This window comes from Gorilla gorilla, chromosome 11, assembly GCF_029281585.2.
Source record: "Gorilla gorilla gorilla isolate KB3781 chromosome 11, NHGRI_mGorGor1-v2.1_pri, whole genome shotgun sequence".
In the NCBI taxonomy this organism is placed as follows: Eukaryota; Metazoa; Chordata; class Mammalia; order Primates; family Hominidae; genus Gorilla; species Gorilla gorilla.
The window spans coordinates 74,641,408-74,664,667 of record NC_073235.2 but is presented as its reverse complement, the minus strand read 5'-3'; the positions used below and the strand labels follow the sequence as shown (position 1 = coordinate 74,664,667).

Sequence of the window (23,260 nt, the reverse complement as noted above, 5' to 3'; positions counted from 1 at the left end):
CCCACAACACATGGGAATTCTGGAAGATACAATTCAAGTTGAGATTGGAGTGGGGACACAACCAAACCATATTACCTCCCATCAGGTTCTATTCTGGTTCAGGTTAATGTACAAACTCCCAATCCTTTACAATCTTTTACCTCAATCTTCTCACCCATTCCTATCCTACGTTTATCCTTGCTCCAGCCAAACTCACACACACATTGAATTTCCTACTGCCATTCCATGAAAAATGCCTTCTCCCTACAGCTCCCCTATTAATAGCTGAGGTTCATTTCAATGGATACCTCCTAAATAAAACCTGCTTTGTCACCCCAGCCAGAAAGGCCCTTTCCCTTTGCATTTGGCAGAGGACGCTTGTGAAGTATCTTGTTTTAGAGTTCTTTGCATATAGATACTATTTTTATTACTGGCCAGCAAGCACCAGCAAATAAGGATCATGACTTAGATCTCTTTATATCCTCCAAGTGATCTAGGACACTGATTTTCATAGAATAAATGCTCAAAAGAAATGTGTTAATTGACTAAACAAGAAAATTAATCTTGGACACCAAGCGTAGTGGCTTACGGCTGTAATCCCAGCACTTTGGGAGGCTGAGGTGGGCAGATCACCTGAGGCCAGGAGTTCCAGACCAGCCTGGCCAACATGGCAAAACCCTGTCTCTACTAAAAAATTAATACAAAAATTAACCTGGCATAGTGATATGCACCTGTAATCCCAGCTACCCGGGAGGTTGAGGCAGGAGAATCACTTGAACCCAGGGGGCGGAGGCTGCAGTGAGCCAAGATCACACCATTGCACTCCAGCCTGGGCAACAAGAACAAAACTCCATCTCAAAAAAGAAAAGAAAATCTGGGGAACTATGTATGCAGATGTAAAAGTGCCATCTAAGACTCCTCCCCTTCCCATTTCCCAAATGAGAGTAGACTGGGCTATTCAAGGTTGGAGATGTATCTAATTAGCAGTGACGAATGGCAAACTCAGAACGGTGACGGCATTGAGGACCTTGGGTAGGCAGAGTCAGAGTCATGTGTTCTCTATCTTAATGATTTAAAACAACATCCCCAAAAGAATTGAAAACAGGTTGAATCAGCCTTCTATATGCATATATACAGAACCCTTGGATACAGAGGGCCAACCACACTATGCCATTTTATTTAAAAGACTTGAACATATGTAGATTTGGTATCTGCAGGGAGTATGGAATCTGGTATCTGTGGGGGTTCTAGAACCAATCTCCCACAGATACCAAGTGCTCAAATACACATATACATGTACACGCATGTTAATAGCAGCACTATTCACCCATAGCCAAAAAATGAAAACGACCCAAATGTCCATCAACAGATGAATGGATAAACAAATTGTGGCATATACATAAAATAGAGTATTGTGTAGCCATAAAAAGGAATGAAGTACCAATCATGCTACAAAGTGGATGAACTTCAAAAATACTACACTAAATGAAAGAAGCCAGACACAAAAAGTCACATATTTTATGATTTCAGTTATATGAAATATCTAGAATAAGTAAATCTAGAACACAGATTGATGGTTGCTGCTGATGGCAGTGGCGGGCCATCTGGAGTGGCCCCTGCCATCACGCTGGCTGTGGCAGAAGGGTCGGGCTTAGGTGGTAGCAGCGGGAGCAGCAGCAGCAGTGGTGGGACCCCCTGTGCCCCGTGTCTCCTGTGTCCCACATCCCTGAAGCAGCCAACTGCACCACCTCCACTCTCACATGGCCAGGCCAGACATGCTCCCAGGCCCAGACCCTCCACTGCTCCAGAACCTGGCCCCGCATCACTGCTGCAGGGAGGGTGTGGGGAGGAGGCAGACAGTACCCAGATCCCGCCCCTGGGGCCCCTCAGGAGCCCGCCACCCTGGGAGCCACTGAGATGGGGCCAGGCTGAGTTGCCTACCAGCAGGGGAGCAGCACAGTCTGGCACAGAGAAGCGGTCAGAGAGGGGCCCCAAGGCAGAGCTGGACCCAGGGCGGTGCTGCACCCCATGGAGCAGGCAGGAGCAGGCAGGAGTCTCACCCTCCCAGGCATGGCTGTGGCCACCCAGGTTGTGACTGTGGACCCAGGCATCTGTGCACTCTCAGGGGGGCCCAGGAAGGCCTCCCTTTCCCCCACAGGCTCAGAGGTGTCTACTCCCACTGCCTGGCCTCTCCCCACTGTGGGCACCCACCCTGATCACAGAGTGGAGTAGAGGCCAAGCTAGGCACTATTACAGCCTGGCCAGGTGTGCATACGCTCAGGGCAGTGCTGACACGCCAGCCCCCTGCCACCTCAGCCCCCTCCGGACTTTGGGCACTGACAAGCACAGGAGGGAGGCCAAGGGGGAGCTGAGGACAGCCCAGCACCGGACTGCAGGTGCTCCTTGACATGAACAGCCTGTGCTCCATGAATAGAGGCAAGAGGCAGGCAGGCTCCTGGGAGGAAAGGGGCTGGTCCCCAGTAAAGCCCCACCTTCAAATCAGGGAGGACCTGAAGCCTGGGGGCTGTCAGCCAGCCCCATGGACCAGAGGGGGAATTTGTGGTGTTTTTCCCTGGGCCTGCCCATGACTGCTCATGGACCAATCAGCTTGCACTTCCTCCCCTCTGAGGCCCATAAAAAACCCCAGACTCAGAGAGACTCAAGCAGAAGATGGAGACAGGAGGGAGAGAGGATGGAGAGATGACAGGGAGACAACAGAAAGCAATGGAACAACCAGCTGCGGAGAGAAACTACCCTTTCTGCTGAGACTGAAGAGAGGACAGGACACCCTGGCTACGGAGAGGAGCTGCCCAGGAGAGGAGCTGCCCACTGCGAGTCTCCTCTGAGCTGTTCTATTCTCAGTAAAGCTCCTCTTCGCCTTGTTCACCCTCCACTTGTCTGCATACCTCATTCTTACTGGACACAGGACAAAAACCCAGGATCCGCTGAATGGCGAGGCTAAAAGAGCTGTAATACAAACAGGGCTGAAACACACCCATTGCTCACCACGTTGTGGGGAGCAAGGAGGAAAGAAGAGAGAAGGAGAGAAGCTCTGCAGCCCTCAGTGGGGGGACAGACGTGGGAGCTCCCCAAGCCAGGCCTGTGACTCCCCTTTTGGGGCCCTGCAGTTCCTGGAGTCTCCAAGCTTCAAGGCACCACTGTGTTCCCCAGTGCCAGCTATGAAAGCTGCTTGTGGTGCCCTTGGTCCAGCTGCAGCCTCACGGTGAGCTGGCACCTGTGCTGGTACCTGGAGCTGCCTGTCTCACTGCAGCAGCCAACCTGCCTGACTGTGCACAGTGGCCAAACCCCATGCTTGCTCACTCACACCACTCGCTGCTCCACTCCAGTCTCTTTGGAGGCATGGGATCCAGGCCAGTAATGCAAGCTGAGCACAGCCTGCTGAACGCAGCCTGCCAGGACAAGTGAGCTTATTAGGCCCAAGCAAAACTCGGGCAAAGATGCCACTGGCCACAGAGGTTTCCAGCCAGAAAAGCAACACCCTCCAACCCCACACACACCAAGGATCCCACAACACTGGGAGGAGGGGGACATGGGAAGCAACTGCTTAATGAGTATGAGGTTTCCTTTTGGAATGATGAAAATATTTTGGAATTAGATAGAGTTGGTGGTTGCACATTTTGCTAAATGTCACTGAATTGTTCACTTTAAAGTTGTTAATTTTGTTGTGTGAAGTTCGCTTCAGTCTTTAAAAAACAGTACAGCAATATGAGCAAACCTGGTATTAAAGTGTAATAAGTGATATCCAGAAAACTTGTTACAGAATAATTTTAAAGATATATCACTCATTGTATAGCCATATCAATCCTGAGAAAGAAGAACAAAGCTGAAGGCATCATGCTTCCTGATTTCAAAATACATTATGAAGCTACAGTAATCAAAACAGTATGGTACTGGCATGAAGACAGACATACACTCAATGGCACAAAAAAGAGAGCCCAGAAATAAATCCACATATATCAGTCAGTTGATCTTCAATAAGGGTGCCAAGAATACACAATGGGGAAAGGATAATCTCCTCAATAAATGGTGTGGGGAAAATTGGATATCCACAGACAAAAAAATGAAATTGGATCCTTATATTATACACAAAAATCAACTCAAAATGACTTAAAGACTTAAATTTAAGACCTGAAACTATAAAACTCCCAGAACAAAATATGGGGAAAAACTTCATGACATTGGTGTTAGCAAAGATTTTATTAATATATATATTCATATAATATATTCATAAAATCATAAAATATTTATATTCATATTTATATTAGGAATATAAAATATTTTATGAATATGCCCCAAAAGCACAGGTAACAAAACCAAAAATAAACAAGTGGGATTACACTGCCTAAAAAGCTTCTGCACTGCAAAGAAAAAAAATCAATGGAATGAAAAGACAACCTATGCAATGGTAAATAACATTTGCAAGCAATATTACTGATAAGGGGTTAATCTTCAAAATATATAAGGAACCCCTACAACTCAATAACACGAAAAGTAATTATGCAATTTAAAAATAGGCTAAGAACTTGAATAGACATTTCTCCAAAGAAGATATACAAATGACCAACAGGCATATGAAAAAATGCTCATTGTCACTGAGGGCTGGGGTGCATGAGTAAGACCATGAGTAGAGTAATGGGGGCCAGATTTGAGCTGGGGTGAGGCCAGTGTCTAGGTCACAAAATAATCAAGGAAATGCCAATCAAAACCACAATGAGATATCGCATCACACCTATCAGAATGGCCATTATAAAAAAAAAAAAGACAACTGTTGGCAAGGGTGTGGAGAAATTGGAATCCTTGAACACTGTTCATGAAAATGAAAAATGATGTAGCCACTGCTGAGGTGGTAGGACTGCTGAGGTGGTAGAACTTGAGCCCAGGAGTTCGAGGCTAGCCTGGGCAATATAGTAAGAACTCATCTCTAAATAAATAAATAAATAAAAGGGTGCAGCCACTATGGAAAACAGTATGGAGGTTTCTCAAAAATCTAGAAATAGAACTACCAGATGATCCAGCAATCCATTTCTGGGTATATATCTGAAAAAAATGAGATCAGAATCTGAAAGACATATTAGCACTCTTATGTTCATTACAGCACTAGTCACAACAGCCAACAACCAAACCACCTTAATGTTCATCAACAGATGAGTGGATAAAGAAAATGTGGTATATATGAGCAATGTGATACTATTCAGCTTCAAAAAAGAAAAGAATCCCGCAATGTGTGACAACCGGATGAACTTTGTCATTATGCTAAGTGAAATAAGCCAGACACAGAAAGAAAAATATTGCATGATCCCACTTAGATGAGATAATCTAAAATAGTCAAATTTGTTAGATAAAAGACTAAAATGGTGGTTACCAGGGGCTGTAGGGAAGGGAAAACAGGGACGTATTAATCAATAGGCAAAAAGTTCAGTTAAGTAAGATGAATAAGCTCTGGAGATCTACTATACTACATTGTACCTATAACCAACAATAATGCGTTACACATTTCTTAAACATGTGTTAAGAGGATAGATCTCATGTTAAAAGTTCTTACCAAAATAAAATTATATATATATGTTATTATAACTATTATTTTATCTATGATAATATGTCATGAAAGCTAAGAACTATATCTGAGACTAGTCTGCAGCTATTATTTTAAGCATTATCTATCAAAAACTTTCACCTAAAAAAACTTTTACAAAAGCAACAACAAAACTAAATGCACTCTTGTAAACTGACCTCAATGTGCCAGTGTGGGCCTCCACTTCAGGCTTGAAAAGCAAAGTATACTAGGATGTCAGCTCCATGAGAGCACAGCCCTTGTCTGTCTTGTTCCCCATATATCTTCAGTGCCCCCAAACAGGGCCTGGTGCACAGTAATAATTGTTTATTGAGTTTCCCTGGGAGATCTGGATGCTGTAACCCAGGAGACAAGCAGTTACCCCAGTCAGAGTGAGGCCCTTGGGTTCAGGCACATGGGCTGGGATGAAAGAGACAGGGGAGGCAGTGGCCTACACGAGCTAAGACTTTCACACTAGCACATCCAACAGGCACCACTCCATCAGCTTCAGGGCTTGGCAGATGAGAGGTCCCAAAGGAAGACACACAGTTGAGCCTTCCCCATGTCTGTCTGTCCTGGGCATACCCCTTTCCTGACCACAGGGAGCTAGACACCTGCCCATCCTCTTGCTATACTCTTATTTATGGGCTATTTATCTATCTCTGGCTACAAGCTCTGCTTCCCTCCATAATCACCAAATTTGGCAACTGGCCTTTGGACTGGTTCCTCAAGCCACTCCCACCTCCGGTTTCAGGAGAACCCCTTTGACTTAGTGACCTAGACAGTGGCCTCACCCAGCTCAAATCTGGCCCCATTACTCCATTCCTGTCTTACTCACGGACCCTCAGCCCTCAGATACCCCTCGCCTGGAGTAATCACACCAAAAGGTATGTACATCACTCAGTCCCCATCCATTTGTGCCACAGAGCAAAACAAAATAATATTCAGCCTTATTAGCAAAGAGGCACAAGTCAAAAATGTAGTATTAGGTAAAGAGCCAGAATGGAGCATGAGGTCATACAGTTTGAATCTAGCTGAATGGGTGACAGATAATGATCTTTCTGTTCTGCAGACAGGCATCCTGCTCCCCGTTTTCTTCTTCTAAATTCCCCTCTATTCCCTCTCTCAGTCATCCCTAAATCTCTTATCTCCTGCTGTCCTTTCAATATGTCTCCCAGTGTCTTCCATACCTCTTTCTTCTATTTCTCTTTTATCCTTATCTAACCAGTATAGAAAACTGATTACAATAAGTAGTGTAAATATTTCTTATGTATGACACTTTTTTTCATCCAATTTGGAATTATAAGGAGAGCATTTGTCAGGATTTAAAGGACAGACTTTCTACAAAATTCATGTTTCCATACTCCAGTTAAACACTTCTCGAATGTTTAACTCCTGAATTATGGTGTCTATTATGGGTTGGATTTTATCCCCTAAAGAAATATGTTGAAATCCTGACCCCAGTACCTGTGAAAGTGACATTATTGGAAATACGGTCTGTGCAGGTGTAATCATGCTTTACAATGAGTTCATAATGGAATAGGCTGAGTCCTTAATATAATATGACTGGTATCCTCATAAGAGAGGAGAAGCACAGGGACACAGACACACAGGAAGAAGACAGCCATGTGACAATGGCAGCAGAGATTAGAGTGATGCATTTCCAAGTCAGAGAATGCCAAGCATTGCCAGCAAACACCAGAAACTAGAAGGGGCTAGGAAGGATTCTCCACTGCAGGTTTTAGAGGGTGCTAACACCTTGATTTTGGACTCTAGCCTCCAGAACTGTAAGATAATAAAATTCTGTTTTTTAAGCCACCCAATTTGTGGCTTTTTGTTACAGCAGCCCTAAGAAAGTGTCCCTCAGACACTTCTTTTATTTTTTTTCTTTTTTCTTTTTTTTTTTTATTTTTTATTTTTTGAGATGAAGTCTTGCTCTTGTCACCCAGGCTGGAGGGCAATGGCACAATCTCGGCTCACTGCAACCTCCGCCTCTCAGGTTCAAGCAATTCTCCTGCCTCAGCCTCCTGAGTAACTGGGATTACAGGCATCTGCCACCATGCCAGGCTAATTTTTGTATTTTTAGTAGAAATGGGGTTTTGTATTTTTAGTAGAAATGGGGTTCCACCATGTTGGCCGGGCTGGTCTCCAGCTCCTGATTTTGTGATCTGCCCACCTCAGCCCCCCAGAGTGCTAGGATTACAGGTGTAAGCCACCATGCCCGGCCCCTCAAACACTTCTTTAAAAAAAAAAATTCTTGGGGCTTATTTGAGAATTCTTATTATTGACCTTGGTTATTCATTCCTGATTTATCTAATTCTGAGATCAGAGAAGTTGATTATTTATATATCTCAGAAAAAAATGTAACTACAATTTGTCGTTAAGTTGATTTTATTTTAACGTGAATGTCCCCCAGTAGCAATGCACTAGCACCTGAGCCGTGGTTTATAAATGTCAGTCCCCCTAAGAATCCTTTGATGAAATCCTCATTCCAGGTCTGGAATGGAGAAAAAGTGAGCCTGGGACATTTTGTTGGACCAGAAAGCAATGAAGTGCTCAAAGACCAACCAAGACATGTCAAAAGATTACAGGAACCAGCTTGAAAGAGCTCCTGCTACCCAAACTTGGAAGAACTGGAGCAGCAAATAGAATAAAAGAATAATGATAGTAATGGATGATAACACAACGAATTGCCTAAAAAAATCCACAGTCCATGGTGATACTCAAAAGAAAGAGGGAAAAAGAGAGATCTGATAGAAATGTCAACTAATAAATGTGAAAGGAATGATAATATTAGAAAATGATCATTTTGAGATCACATTTCACATCACATCAAAGCTGTGGAATTTCTTCTCCTCTAGGTGGAGCCTTGTGAAGATAAATTTGGTTTAAGCTGGTGGAAGCCATGGATGTGGAACCCACGGAGATGGAGGGCCGACTGTATAAACGATTATTTTACCGAGTTTCCTATGAAGATGAACAAGGGAACTGACTTGTCAAAGCACACACCAATGAGTAGAGGCAGAACTGGAATCAGAATCCGAGACCTCTCTTGCACCACCCAGCACATGAGGGCTCTCTCCATGGGCATAATCCTCCCTACCTCCTACTTACCTGCCCTGTGCTGTGGGTAATAGATGAATCGCAGTGGTCCCTAACTTTTTTGGCACCAGGGACCAGTTTCATGGAAGACTATTTTTTCACAGATGAAGGGAGAACAGAGAGGGGCGGGGATGGTTTCAGGATGATTTAAGCACACTACATTTATCATTAGATTCTCCTAAGGACTGTGCAACCTGAGCATGATGATTGGGTATTCACGTGCATGTGTGAGATCTGCCACCCTTGAACCTTGTTATGACGTTAGCACATTACCCATCTGACACGAAAAAAAAAAGAAGAAGAAGAAAGAAACAAAAGAGGAGTGCGCAACCTAGATCCCTCGCATGCGCAGTTCACAATAAGGTTTGCGCTGTATGAGAATCTAATGGCACTGCTGATCTAACAGGAGGCGGAGCTCAGGCGGTAATGCTTGCTTGCCCGCCACTCAACTCCTGCTGTGCAGCCCAGTTCCTAACAGGCCACAGACCAGTACCGTGGGGACCCCAGGTCTAGTGGACTCCAAGAAAGACATTGGAAGAAGGAAATGGAGAAATGAGCAGACTTCAGAATAGTATCAACAAGCCATGCAGTTAGATAATGTGAAAGTCTACTGGTGAGTCTAAGGGATCTCCCTAGACGTATGTAAGAGTAACCGAATCATTATAAGGAAAGCTGTAAACTGGCAAATTGGACTGAGAAAAATCTGCCAAAATGCAGAAAGAGGATAGTATAAATCCAAGTGCAAACAGAAGGGCACAGATCATTCTGGAATGTAGGTTCCTGGTTTCAAGTATTCCATCAAGCTTTGTTTCCTGATTTGGAGTTTGGAAACATAGTCCCTCTAAGCTTAGATGGAGTTGAATGCAGCGTGAGGACTGGACAGTGAGTTTCCAAAAGGGAGAGAGCACAAAAAAAGAGGCACAAACAAGTTGATCCCATGACGGAGCCAAATACCAGATTTTGCCTTGACCTCCAGGAAACTTGTGAAACCACTACCTTTTCTTTCCTCTAATTCCATTCATTTCACAACATCCTCTGGGCTTTTGTGTGAAACACTGTGCTTGGTGTTACAGGGATGGAGGGTAACGCGGTGTTGGGGGTGGTAACGAGGTGTTGGGGTGATATACAGAATAAATAAACTGAAGGAGGTTCTGCCCTCAAATTTTAGTCTTATAGTAAGAAGCGATTCACACACTGGGCTGTGATTTCTGCCCACTGCTCAGTCTCCTGATTGCTCATCCTGCTTCTCAGCTTAGTCCTGGACAGATGGAGTGTATAATATGGGGTAGTCTGTGTCCATAGTCACTCAAAGATAACTCCTGACTGTAGATTCAAAAATATGCATTATAAACTTTTTTTAATGACCATTTTGGAACCTATGATATTATCAATTCAGGCAGTGGATGCTAAAACTGTAAAGGACCCATATATTCACATGGACTCAAAGTATCACTGCACAAAGGACTTGATAATTGTAAAGGGAGGAGGGGTGAGATATGGCAAACACCTCAACTGAGCGATCACACTCAGTAACATGCTATGTGCCTTCTGGTGTAACAGAAAAAGAGACACAATTTCATAAGTAGTGTTTGCGCCAAAAAAGTTTCCCTAAAGGTAATCATGAGAAACCAATCAGACAAATACAGAATATGGTACATTCCACAAGACAACTAGCTTGATCTCTTCAAACAAGTCAATGTCATAAAAGAAAAAAAAGGTAGGACAACTATTCTATATTAAATGAGACCAAAGACATAACAACCAAATATAATGCATGAATTTGATCGGATCTCAGATTGAGGGAAAAAAAGTTATAAAAAAGGCATTTGAAAGGAAATTTAATACACATTATACATCAGAATCATTGCTAATTTTCTTAGGTGTGATCATGTTGTCGTGGTTAGGGGAACGACATTACTCTCAAGAGATGCACACTAAATTGAAACGTCACAATGTTTGCAATTTTCAAATGTCAACAATTGGTAAATCGAGATGAAGGATGTACAGGTGCTAATTGTATTATCCTTTCAATTTCCCTGCAGGTTTGAAATTTTTCAGGTAAAACAGAGAGTGGAGACTTGAATGTGGCCTCAACGTTGCTTTTTTTTTTCCTTCATGATGCTGGGTGTTAAAGCATTATCCTTGTCTTGTTAGACTCTCTTTTCTTTCAAATAAAAAAAACAACACACACCTGGTCTAAGCCAAAGTATTGTTTCCACTGCCTGCAAGTATGCAGGGTTTTCCTTGTAGCAGCTGTCTCACTGGGAGCATTTTCTGTTTCAGCAACTCACATGTTTGACATTATCTCGTGGATATATGAAGCTTTAGGAATATGTCACTGTCTCTTTGAAACTTAAAGATGAATCATTCTCTCAATCTCTAGGGGAAAAGATAATGTCGTGGATTCCCTCATTGCTGTATAAGAAGAGGCCATGCCCACCAGATTCCAGTAATGGCTTCTGAAGTTTATAACAGATGCCAAAGTGTGTTGGGAATACCACTGGGCTAAAAATTGGGAATCTCCCGGGAAAAGTTATTTCACCTTTCAAGGCTTCATTTACTTCATCTGTGAAAGAGAATGATTGCAATGAATGCTTTTAAAGTTCCCTTCAAGCACTAACAGTTTATCACTGGAGTTTCTGCTTTCCCAGACATAGCATCATGGCCCAAAAGAGAAAGTGAAGGGTCAGTTCTTCTCCTTGAGCACAGTCCTCAAATTCCTGGATGCTCCAGCGGGGAAGCAGCACCCTCAGCGCTTCCTCTTGTGGCAAAATAAAAACATTTTTTAAGCCTAATCCACCACTGCACCTGGCCTACACTTACCTTTTTTCTAGAAACAAATGTGTCAGTTGGCAATTAGTGAAGCCTCAGAAGCAAAATTAATTCCACATGTCCTTAGCACACTATATAAAGAGGGGATCAAAGGAGGACAGTCGGTGCAGAATGTGGTTATCTGCTTCCTGTATTCTCTCCAGCTGAGCATTGCCTGTTGGCTACAGGACCCCTTGGAAAACTCTGATAGGGCAAAAGGAAAGGAGTTGATGGAAGATTTGGGCAGACATTGCAGAGGAAATGGGCAAACTTTCATTCAGGGTGTGGCCAGAATAGAAAAAGATGAAAAGTTTAAGATGCTGGTAACAAATGGAGAAGAAAAAACAGGCTAGAAAATAACATTCTGGAGGCAGATTTGTTTCCACATTAAGTTCAACACCCTTATGCTATAATGGTATTTTTCTATCTCTAGAAAAGTCATTTCTATGACTTTTATAATAAATAATGATGCAAAAATATTTAAACTACATTCTTCCCTGGCTAACCATTCAAGCCAAGCAGAGGTCCACAAACTGTGATAGTCTCCAGCATCAAGAAGAACTAACTGCATTCTTTTTTTATTTATTTTACTTTAAGTTCTGGGATACATGTGCAGAACATACAGATTTGTTACATAGGTATAGATGTGCCATGGTGGTTTGCTGTACCCATCAACCCATCATCTAGGTTTTAAGCCCTACATGCATTAGGTATTTGTCCTAATGCTCTCCCTCCCCTTGCCCCCCACCCCCGTACAGGCCCTGATGTGTGATGTTCCCCTCCCTGTGCCCATGTGTTCTCTTTGAAGGACTAAGTGCATTCTTTGCGTATGTGTGTGTGTGTGACGGAGTCTCACTTTGTCACCCAGGCTGGAGTGCAGTGGTGCGATCTCGGCTCACTGCAACCTCCACCTCCCAGGTTCAGGTGATTCTCCTACCTCAGCCTCCCGAGTATCTGGGACTACAGGCATGCACCACCACGCCCAGCAAATTTTTTGCATTTTTAGTAGAGACAGGGTTTCACCCTGTTAGTCAGGATGGTCTCAATCTCCTGACCTCACGATCCGCCCACCTTGGCCTCCCAAAGTGCTGGGATTACAGGCGTGAACCACCGTGCCCGGCCGAACTAACTGCATTCTTATGATTTGCTAGTCAAGTTCAGATTTGGCCAGCATGATGACATCCAGAGGTAGGCCTGGTCTACTTCTGAGGACACAGGCCAAATCAAGCCCTCCTGTCTTTCCCATGACTTATACAAGAACACATTTAAACAAAGGAAAAAGAAGAAACATTTCCACTTAAAGAACCCATTAGAATCAATATTGTGAAAATGACCATACTGCCAAAAGCAATCTATAAACTCAATGCAATTCCCATCAAAATATCACCATCATTCTTCACAGAACTAGAAAAAACAATCCTAAAATTCATATGGAACCAAAAAAGAGCTCACTTAGCCAAAGCAAGACTAAGCAAAAAGAACAAATCTGTAGGCATCACATTACCTGACTTCAAACTATATTATAAGGCCATAGTCACCAAAACAGCATGGTACTAGCATAAAAATAGGCACATAGACCAATGAAACAGAATAGAGAACCCAGAAATAAAGCCAAATACTTACAGCCAACTGATCTTCGACAAAGCAAACAAAAACACAAAGTGGGGAAAGGAAACCCTATTCAACAAATGATGCTGGGATAATTGGCTAGCCACATGTAGAAAAATGAAACTGGATCCTCATCTCTCACCTTATACAAAAACCAACTCAAGATGGATTAAGGACTTAAATCTAAGACCTGAAACCATAAAAACTCTAGAAGATTACATTGGAAAAACCCTTCTAGACATTGGCTTAGGGAAAGACTTCATGACCAAGAACCCAAAAGCAAATGCGACAAAAACAAAGATAAATAGATAAGACTTAATTAAACTAAAAAGCTTCTGCACAGCAAAAGAAACAATCATCAGAGTAAACAGACAGCCCACAGAGTGGGAGAAAACCTTTGCAATCTAAACATCTGACAAAGGACTAATATCCAGAATCTACAAGGAACTCAAACAAACCAGCCAGAGAAAAACAATCCCATCAAAAAGTGGGCTAAGGACATGAATAGACAATTCTCAAAAGAAGATATAGAAATGGCCAACAAGCATATGAAAAAATGTTCAACATCACTAATGATCAGGGAAATGCAAATCAAAACCACAATGCGATACCACGTTACTCCCACAAGAACAGTCATAATAAAAAAATCAAAAAATAATAGACGTTGGCGTGGATGTGATGAAAAGGGAACACTTCTACACTGCTGGTAGGAATGTAAACTAGTACAACCACTATGGAAAACAGTGTGGAGATTCCTTAAAGAACTAAAAGTAGAACTACCATTTGATCCAGCAATCCCACTACTGGGTATCTACCCAGAGGAAAAAAAGTCATTATTATAAAAAAGACACTTGCACATGCATGTTTATAGCAACACAATTCGCAATTGCAAAAATACGGAACCAGCCCAAATGCCCATCACAACAAGTGGATAAAGAAATTGTGGTGTGTATATGTATATACCATGGAATACTACTCAGCCATAAAAAGGAACAAAATAATGGCATTCACAGCAACCTGGATGGAATTGGAGACCATTATTCTAAGTGAAGTAACTCAGGAATGGAAAACCAAACATTGTATGTTCTCACTCATAAGTGGGAGCTAAGCTATGAGGATGCAAAGGCATAAGAATGATACAATGGACTTTGGGGACTCAAGGGAAAGGGTGTGGGGGTGAGGGATACAAGACTACACGCTGGATACAGTATACACTACACTGCTGAGGTGACAGGTGCACCAAAATCTCAGAAATCACCACTAAATAACTTACTCATGGAACCAGATACTACCTGTTCCCTGAAAACCTGTTGAAAGAAAAATAAATACATGAATAATAAAGAAAAGAACCCAGTACTCAGGGAGTTCTGACCTTCGTAAGTGAGAGCTGAGGTGATTTACAGTGCCCCTGTTAGTATATTTTCTTACCAGTTAAATTAGATTGATCATGCACAACCCACCCTGCAAATTTACTATTGTCAGTGTATTTGTGGTTTAAAAAAAAAAGTTTGGGCACTTCAGATAGCTAAATAATGGGCGATCAGAGAGATCTATCACAGGAGAAGTCAAAGGGAAAGGCTATTTCCCTTGGATACTTACTGTTAGCTGTATTTATTTAAATAACTTGTTTTGTTTATTCTTTGATTGCCCACCTCTTCCATTAAAATGTAAATTCTATAAAGATGGGAACTGTATCTGTGTTTTTCACCATTGAATCCCCACCCCCTAGCACATAGCACAAATGCAATAAGTAGTTAATGAAGGAGGACATGAAATTTTTAGACATACACAATCAGAAAAAATAAAAGTATGGTATGGTTCTTCATTCTTATGTTCCTTATTCACATCTTTCTTTATAATGCTGAGCAACTTTTTTTAGTTTTCTTTACATAGAGCCTACAGCACATTTCTTATTAAAAGTATTCCCATTTTATCAATTTAAAGAATGTAATCTCTCTATCCCTCTCTTTCTCCTCTCTCTTTCTCATTATATTTTAAAGTTTATCAATGCTGGCATATGGAAAATATTTTTATTTGAATATATCCTGCTTGCAGCCAACACACTCAACTCTCATTAAATGCAATAGTTGGGGCCAGGCACTGTGGCTCACACCTGTAATCCCAGAAATTTGAGAGGCAGAGGAGGAAGGATCGCTTGAGCCTGGGAGGCTGAAGTAAGCTATGGTCATGCCACTGCACTCCAGCCTGGGCAACAGAGTAAGATCCTGTTTCTTTTAAAAAATCCAATAGTTGGGCCGGGTACGGTGGCTCATGCCTGTAATCCCAGCACTTTGGGAGGCCAAGGCGGGCGGATCACGAGGTCAGGAGATCAAGGCCATCCTGGCTAACACGGTGAAACCCCGTCTCTACCAAAAATACGAAAAAAAAAAAAAAAAAATTAGCCGAGCATGGTGGCGGGAGCCTGTAGTCCCAGCTACTAGGGAGGCTGAGGCAGGAGAATGGCGTGAACCTGGGAGGCGGAGCTTGCAGTGAGCCGAGATCGTGCCACTGCACTCCAGCCTGGGTGACAGAGTGAGACTCCCCCTCAAAAAAATAAATCCAATAGTTGGAGTTTCATTTTGCTTGATTTTTTTTTTTTTTTTTTTTTGAGAGGGAGTCTTGCTCTGTCGCCCAGGCTGGAATGCAGAGGTGCGATCTCGGCTCACTGCAACCTCCGCTTCTCGGGTTCAAGCGATTCTCCTGCCTCAGCCTCACTGAGTAGCTGGGACTACAGGCTCTCGCTACCACGCCCAGCTAATTTTTTGTGTTTTTAGTAGAGACGGGGTTTCACCATATTGGCCAGGCTGGTCTCGAACTCCTGATCTTGTGATCTGCCCGCCTCGGCTTCCCAAAGTGCTGGGATTACCGGCGTGAGCCACTGCGCCCAGCCTTGAATTTCTTTTCGTAGGCTAGATATAAAATCGTATCATCTGCAAAAATAAAATTTTGTCTTCTCGTTTCCAAAGTTCTAAATCTTATTTCTGTTTCATCTTTAATTGCAGTCACTAGCTGCAAACTGGGAAAAACATCAAACGATAATGGTAATGGTGGGTGTTCCATAATCTATTCACGATTCTAAGAAACAGACCTCTGGTGTTTCTCATTCTGATTTTCACAACTAGAGCCCAGAAAGATTCTCATCTGCTCATTTCCTTTCACTTTACCTTATTACAGACCACTTAAAATAATCCTAATGTAATAATGTAAGTTTTAACAACACCAGGATGGTTAGTCCTCAAAGAAGTTTCCTTTCCGTCCCTAAACCACAATGCAAGAGCATTCCTTTGCCTCTATTAAATGCACACAAACACACACACACACAGCTGATGCAGCCTGTCCAACCCCTGCTTTCTTCTGATTCATGGGCTCTGGGGGCGTGAAGCAATGCTGATGCCTCAAGGGCCCCAGCACATCCGCAGTCCCCTGGCTAGGGCAGTGCCCGCAGCTCTGAGAACATCAAGAGCACCCGGGCATAAACATGTGCATTCCCATGGCAGCGCTGGCAGTCCTGGCAGTGCTACACGAATAAATAGACAGCAACTGTGGGCTTGTCCTAATCAGCATAAGAAGTGAACAGGATATTGAAATGAAATGAAAATAATTACTTCTACTCCTGCCCCCAAGACTAGGTCTGGTGAATTCTGGCTCTTTCTTTTGGTCCACCCACCCATCCATGCTAGAGGAAATTAATTTGTCTATTCCCGCTATTTGATTCAAAGCAGGCTGAGACTGCCTTTCTAGAGTCTCAGACCTCCGCCTGCTACACACTTCTCCTTCTTTACAGAACCAAGCTCTCCGCTAGCTGCCTGCAGGTTATGAAAACCATGATCACAAACACTGGGAACCACTCACCAGGCACAATGGTACCAGGACCTGAGTGTGTGAACCTGATGCCCCACCTGGGCAGAGGCCCTCCCTAGACAGCCATGTCCTCCCCAGCCCACTGTCCAAGCTTTGGAGCTGTCGGAGCTGTCAGAGCTGCCTGGAGGAAGATTGGTATTGAAGGAAATAAAAATATTGGACCCCAAAATAGACTTCTTTGGCATACTTTGAGATGGCTGTTCAGAGGGCCTGCAAACATTAAGTAGCCTTGCAAAGCTGTCCTTTGCTGGTGGGGGCAGATTTGCATCTGCAGAGAATCTGCATTGATGCAGCCAGGCTTTCTCAAAGGCCTTCCTTTGTCCAGATCTAGGAGAGATTAACTGAGAGTCTGACACGTTTAAAGATCTGAAAGAACATTCACCCATCTCTCCACTCTGAGGCTACCTGTGAGGTTTCACCTGCATAACACAACCATCTTTGCTAGCCAGGGCTTCTCTTCTCCCCCTCCCATAACCTGTTTTGCCAGGATACAAGCCCCCATTCTTTCTATACCTTCAAGAGGGTATATAAACTTCTGAACCCCGTTGGGGTTTGGGGTAATCACTCTGTGGTTCTTCGCCATGTGCATGTTAATAAATTTGTATGTCATTTCTCTTATTAATCTGCTTCTGTGAGCTGATTTTTAAGCAAAACTTCAGAGGGTAAAGGGGAAGTTTTCCCTTGGCCTCTACAGCATCATCTTCACTGTCCTGGGGATCCAAGACTACTCTCAAGATTTTTCTTGGGTTTTCCCAACTATGGGGATAAGAGAGCCGTTAAGGGTAGGAGACCTGGGAGGCAGATGACAACAGCAGTGATTCTTACCTGTCAGCCAGCCTCTGGCACTGGCTCTACAGCCACCACCAATCCCAACCCATGATGGAATAGCTCAGAGCCCTCCCTCCCGCTTCTTAGCCCTCTCCATGACTACAGACACCCTGGTCTGGCTGGCAAGAGCAGGGAGTGGAGGGGAGGGACAAGAGTCTGCACATGTGTCCATATTGGTGTTCAAGGTTTGGGGGCAAAACAGAAGCTGCCTTTGCTTCCACCAGGTTCCCTCCCTGCTCTTCTAACCCCTCAATGAAAATCTGGGCCAAGCTGTACTCCAGCACCAACCCCAACCTCATCCATCCTAATGCTTGTTCCCAAATCTGTTTAATTCCCTGGTTAACTTCATTCTGGCCCCCAGCCCTGCCTGAACAGTGCCTGCCCCTAATGCCCAGCTCAGCAATGCATGCCCTGGCCTTATGCTAATCATTACTAATTGCAGCTAACACTTATAAATGTCCTTATTCACTTATTTATTTAATCTTTACAGCAATCCTCTGAGGTAGATACTATTATTATTCCCATTTTACAGATGAGAAAACTGAGTCTCCAGGAGATTAAGTGACTTGCCCAAGGTCACATAGCTTGCAAACAACAGAATAGATTTGAGCCCAGGGTCTGCACTCCTAACCTCTAGCCTGTACCAACACTAAAAGTTTTAGTCCCTGCCCTCAAGCCAGTGTCAATCCAACCCCCAGACCCTGCAGCTCTGATGGGAGCCTGAGCTCCTTAAATCCAGCTGAGCCCCACCACTCTGCCACCCAAAGTCAGAAGGTAGCGTCTGCCCACCTTGCCCCATCAGGGCTCTCCCAACATACTTTTTACCCTCCACCAACAACAGAACCTGAGTCGATGAGAGGTCAACACTATGCAGGCTGAGGTGGTCAGCTCATGGAAGCCCGAGGGAGCCCAGGCAGAAAGCATCCCAGCCACGGACAAAAATGAGCTCCAGACACCCAGGCCTGGGCCATGGCACCCAGGCCCACCTTCCAGGGCTGTGAAGGAGGCCGCCCCATCAAAAGCATTTCCATGTCTGGAAACACCTGTGAAATCTAAGGCGTGGGCAATGGAAGAGGGCAGTTGTGAGCAGCAGGCACAGAAGACCTGAAGGTGAGACTCCATGGGAAAGAGGCCTGGCAGAGGCTTTCCCTCCCTCTGCAGGAAGCAGCACTAAACCATTCATTCCCCTTCTGGCGGAACTCCTGACATTGACTTCTCTGAGCTCTGTGCCAGTAATTTCAGGCTACTGTTTCTCAGTTTTCTGGGCCAAATTATCTCTCCCACTTCATGTGGCTTTCCCAGGAAACAGGCCTAATTTTATTTTCAAATGGACTCAATATCCCTCAAGTCTATCCTGTCTCCCTCCCACCCTCCACCCCCATGCTTGCAGATCCCCCTCGAAGCATTTCCAAAGGCATTCATCAATGAAAATTATTATCAGTAATCAAATGTACAATTTGTTAAGAACTTACAGGAACCAAGCTAACTCATTTTGTTCTTACATTCATAAATTCATTTAGTTATTTGAGGTAGGTAGTGTGCCCCCTTTATGGATGACCAAGTGAAATTCTAAACTCAATTGCCTTGGGCAGGCGATTGGCATAAATGTTTTCAGAGGATCAGTATAAGACAATAGTTGACCTCTTTTATTGAGATCAAGGTAACTTAACTTTTGGAAAGGCTGGGCAGGCAAAAAAAACTTACCCTCTGGCTTCTCCAGCCTTTGGGCCATCAATTTAAGATCACTAAATTTAGAAACTCCCCTCAGCCTGGCTATGGGGTCCATTCTCTTAACTCCTAGGCTATCCCACTTCACTATCAGTCCCTTTGTTCCTAGTCAGCCCAGCAGATGTAAATTGAGTTGTGTGGGAAAGAAGTAAAGAGCCAATACTGAAGAACTCTCAGTATAACTCAAAGGAGAATTCCCACCAAATAACTCAGAAGACAGAACCTTGTAATTTTAAAGTTATGGGGTTGGTGGAGGATGGGGGGCTGGGAGGTAGGGGAAAGAACACTACCTAATTCTTTAAATCCCAAGGAGAAGCAAAGCTTGCTTTAAAAATTAAAAAAAAAAAAAAAAAAAGCCAAGGAGGCCATCAGAATCATTCATGTCTATTTGATTATCTCATTAAGACAATGCTTTCCAACCAGTCAGTGGACAAGTAGGTAGAAGAAAAAACACCAAGAACAAACATGAAATATGCTCTAGGGAAATGAGTTCTAACCTGGGGCCATGGAATCTTCAGTGGGTTTCACAGGGTCCATGCGTATCTTGGAAACATTCTAATTTTATGTGCACGTGCATTTTTCTGGAAAGACTTTTCCATAGCTGTCATCAAAAGGCCCACCACCTGAGAAAAGAAAAAATAAAACACTAAAACCACTAAATAAATAAATAAATAAATATCTCCTAATAAATATTATTAGGAGAAATAAATATCTCCTAAATCCAACAGGATTTTCTTAAACCCAGCTGCTCCTCCTTCCTGAAAATAGTGGCCTGTCCCCCACTGGCTCGTGGAGGAGCTGAGGGAGTGAGCAATACCAGGCTTGGCAGATCACCTGGAAGTTCCTACCCTACCTGTGTCCGCCGGGTGATGCTGGGCCTCTCTGAAGTTATGAAGGCCAAGTAGGATCCTGCAGCACCCTAGTTAAGCCAAACAGAATATTCAAAAGAGCTGAAAGGAATAGCACGTGAAATTTCAGCATTTGATCCTCAAGAGAACCCAGCTGAAGTAGCCTGAGAAATTGCTCAGGGAAGGCTGGAATCGCTCAGGGAAGCAGATGGAGTTTCTGAAGGTTAGGGAGCAAGAGCATATTACGTGGACTGGGCTTGCAGGTGTAACCAGTACAGATCAGAGGCGCAACTGATTAAAGCTACAGAGATGCTGGAAAGGAGCAGAGGGACTGGTCCAAAGCCAGGGAGGAAATGAAAGGCAAGACAAAGCCCTATCATCGACCAGCATTGAGAGATGAGGCTTTGGCATTTGCATAGAAGATGCCAGAGGGTTGGGCAGATGCCAGTGGAGAAAGAGACCACATGACTAGACTCTTAAAGAGAAGACTGAGAACTGAGGCTTACATGAATAGAAAATGGAAGAAAGATGTGATTACTGAGAAGAGAAATTGGCTAGCACATGAAGTGTCAGGTATTAATATTGAAGGCACACAGTAGATAAACGAACCAGTCAGCAAAAGGCATATAAGACCAGATGCAGGTTTGGAGAAATGAAATGACCTGGGTCACAGGAAGCAGAGGTATCCTCCCCACCACATGCCCACATACTGCCTGAGCAGAGGTCTGCTCTCAACTCTAGTAATTATTAATGTAGAATTATTACATGTGATGATCCCAACATCCACCTCTGCCCATACCTCATCTGAGCAGCCCTTTTTTCAATTGAGTAGCCAAGAACTGAAAAAATATATAAATTACAGCACAGGGAAGTCAGAAAATGACCAATAGCTTCCAGTCAGTTCTGGAACAAGTTTTGTATCTTGAATTGGGACTGCATTATTTTTCTTGATTTGTTGTAGGAAATTGTAAAATTTTCAACATCCTAATAACCATCAGTAAATGACTGATTTAAAAGAGTTTGCTTGGCTGGGCGTGGTGGCTCATGCCTGTAATCCCAGCACTCTGGGAGGCCAAGGCAGGTGGATCACAAGATCAGGAGATTGAGACCATCCTGGCTAACACGGTGAAACCCCTTCTGTACTAAAAATACAAAAAAAAATGAGTCGGGCGTGGTGGCGGGCGCCTGTAATCCCAGCTGCTTGGGAGGCTGAGGCAGGAGAATGGTATGAACCCAGGAGGCAGAGCTTGCGGTAAGCCAAGTTCGAGCCACTGCACTCCAGCCTGGGCAACAGAGCGAGACTCCGTCTCAAAAAAAAAAAAAAAAAAAAAAGCACACACACACACAAAGAGTTTCGTTTAGCTATATTCTGGAATACTATGCAACTACTTAAAAGAATGAATGGCATCCATATGTGCTCACATGGGAAAATGTCCAGGATTCCTTGCTAGGTGAAGGAAAGCAAGTTGGAGATTCTATGTATAACATAATCCCACTTGTTTAAAAAAAAAAAAAAAAAAAAAGCTTACCGGCCTCGGCAACATGGCAAAACCCCATCTCCACCAAAAATACAAAAAATTAGCCAGGTGTGGTGGTGCATGTCTGTAATCCCAGCTACTAGGGAGGCTAAGGCGGGAGAATCACTGGAGCCCAGCAGATGGAGGCTGGAGTGAGCCAAGATCACACTACTGCATTCCAGCCTGAGTGACAGTGGGACCCTGTCTCAACTTAAAAAAAAAAAAAAAAAAAAGATTGGGCTGGGCGCAGTGACTCACACCTGTAATCCCAGTACTTTGGGAGGCCGAGGTGGGTGAACTCCTGAGGCCAGGAGTTCAAGACCAGCCTGGCCAACATGGTGAAACCCCATCTCTACTAAAAATACAAAAATTAGCCGGGCATGGTGGCATATGCCTGTAATCCCAGCTACTCAGGAGGCTGAGGCAGGGGAATTGCTTGAACCCAAGAGGTGGAGGTTGCAGTGAGCCGAGATCGCACCATTGCAATCCAGCCTGCGTGACAGAGCGAGACACCGTATCCAAAAGAAAAAAGATTATACAAATAAATATGTACTATGTAATTGTACATGTGTTTGATACTTATTCATTCATTCATTCAAGATGTATTTATAGAGTATCTTTTGTATATCAGACACTGGCACAAAAATCTCTGCCTATATTTGGTTTGGGAAGACAGAAAATAAATAAGAGAAATAAGCAAAAGGTGTATTTACTATGTACAAACTGCTAACAATGAAAATAAATCAGGGAAGGGGATAGGAAATGTGTGGTACGTAGCCACCATCCTGTCTGGGAGACCTCTCTGAGGTGTATTTGAGTAAAGAACTGAGGAGTGAAGGAGTGGGGAGGCCGCTCTCTGGAGGAAGAGCATGGCAATACTGCAAGCAAAGGTTCTGAGGCAGCAGCGCACCGGGAGGGTTCTGGCTCGTGCAGAGGGGTGTGCAAAACTGCACATTTGAAGCTGCTCTACTGATTTAGGTAAGAGACTTTGCCCTAGTTAAAAAAAAAAAAAAACAAAAAACAGGCACACAGCACATCCTCCTCCCTCTGCTCTCAACAATTGCTGCAGGTAGAAAGGCTTTGGAAATGGAAAGCAGAGAGTGCAGCTGGTTTTGAATTTGAGAAATTCTGTAAGGGAAGCCAGGATAGGGGTGTGTCACAGAAGAGCACCTCTACAGCCTTCACACTTTTATACAACAGGGATCCCGATGCCTAATTAAAGTCGTCAGGGGCCAGGCGCGGTGGCTCACGCCTGTAATCCCAGCACTTTAGGAGGCTGAGGCAGGCAGATCACTTGAAGTCAGGAGCTCAAGACCAGGCTGGCCAACATGGTGAAACCCTATCTCTACTAAAAATACAAAAGTTGGCTGGGGCATGGTGGTGGGCACATGTAATCTCAGCTACTC

The 23,260-nt window shown here is 43.7% G+C and overlaps 1 long non-coding RNA gene and 1 pseudogene across 1 annotated transcript in view; one reads left to right on the top strand and one right to left on the bottom strand.

Annotated features, from left to right (window-relative positions):
• Window positions 1–23,260, bottom strand: part of LOC129531904 (uncharacterized) — a 33,319-nt gene that overhangs the window by 5,718 nt on the left and 4,341 nt on the right. Inside the window, exon 2 of the long non-coding RNA XR_008677353.2 lies at window positions 19,987–20,112. This is a non-coding gene — a long non-coding RNA (uncharacterized lncRNA). The remainder of the gene's footprint in view (window positions 1–19,986; window positions 20,113–23,260) is intronic.
• LOC115933892 (uncharacterized) lies at window positions 8,826–8,936 on the top strand (annotated as a pseudogene).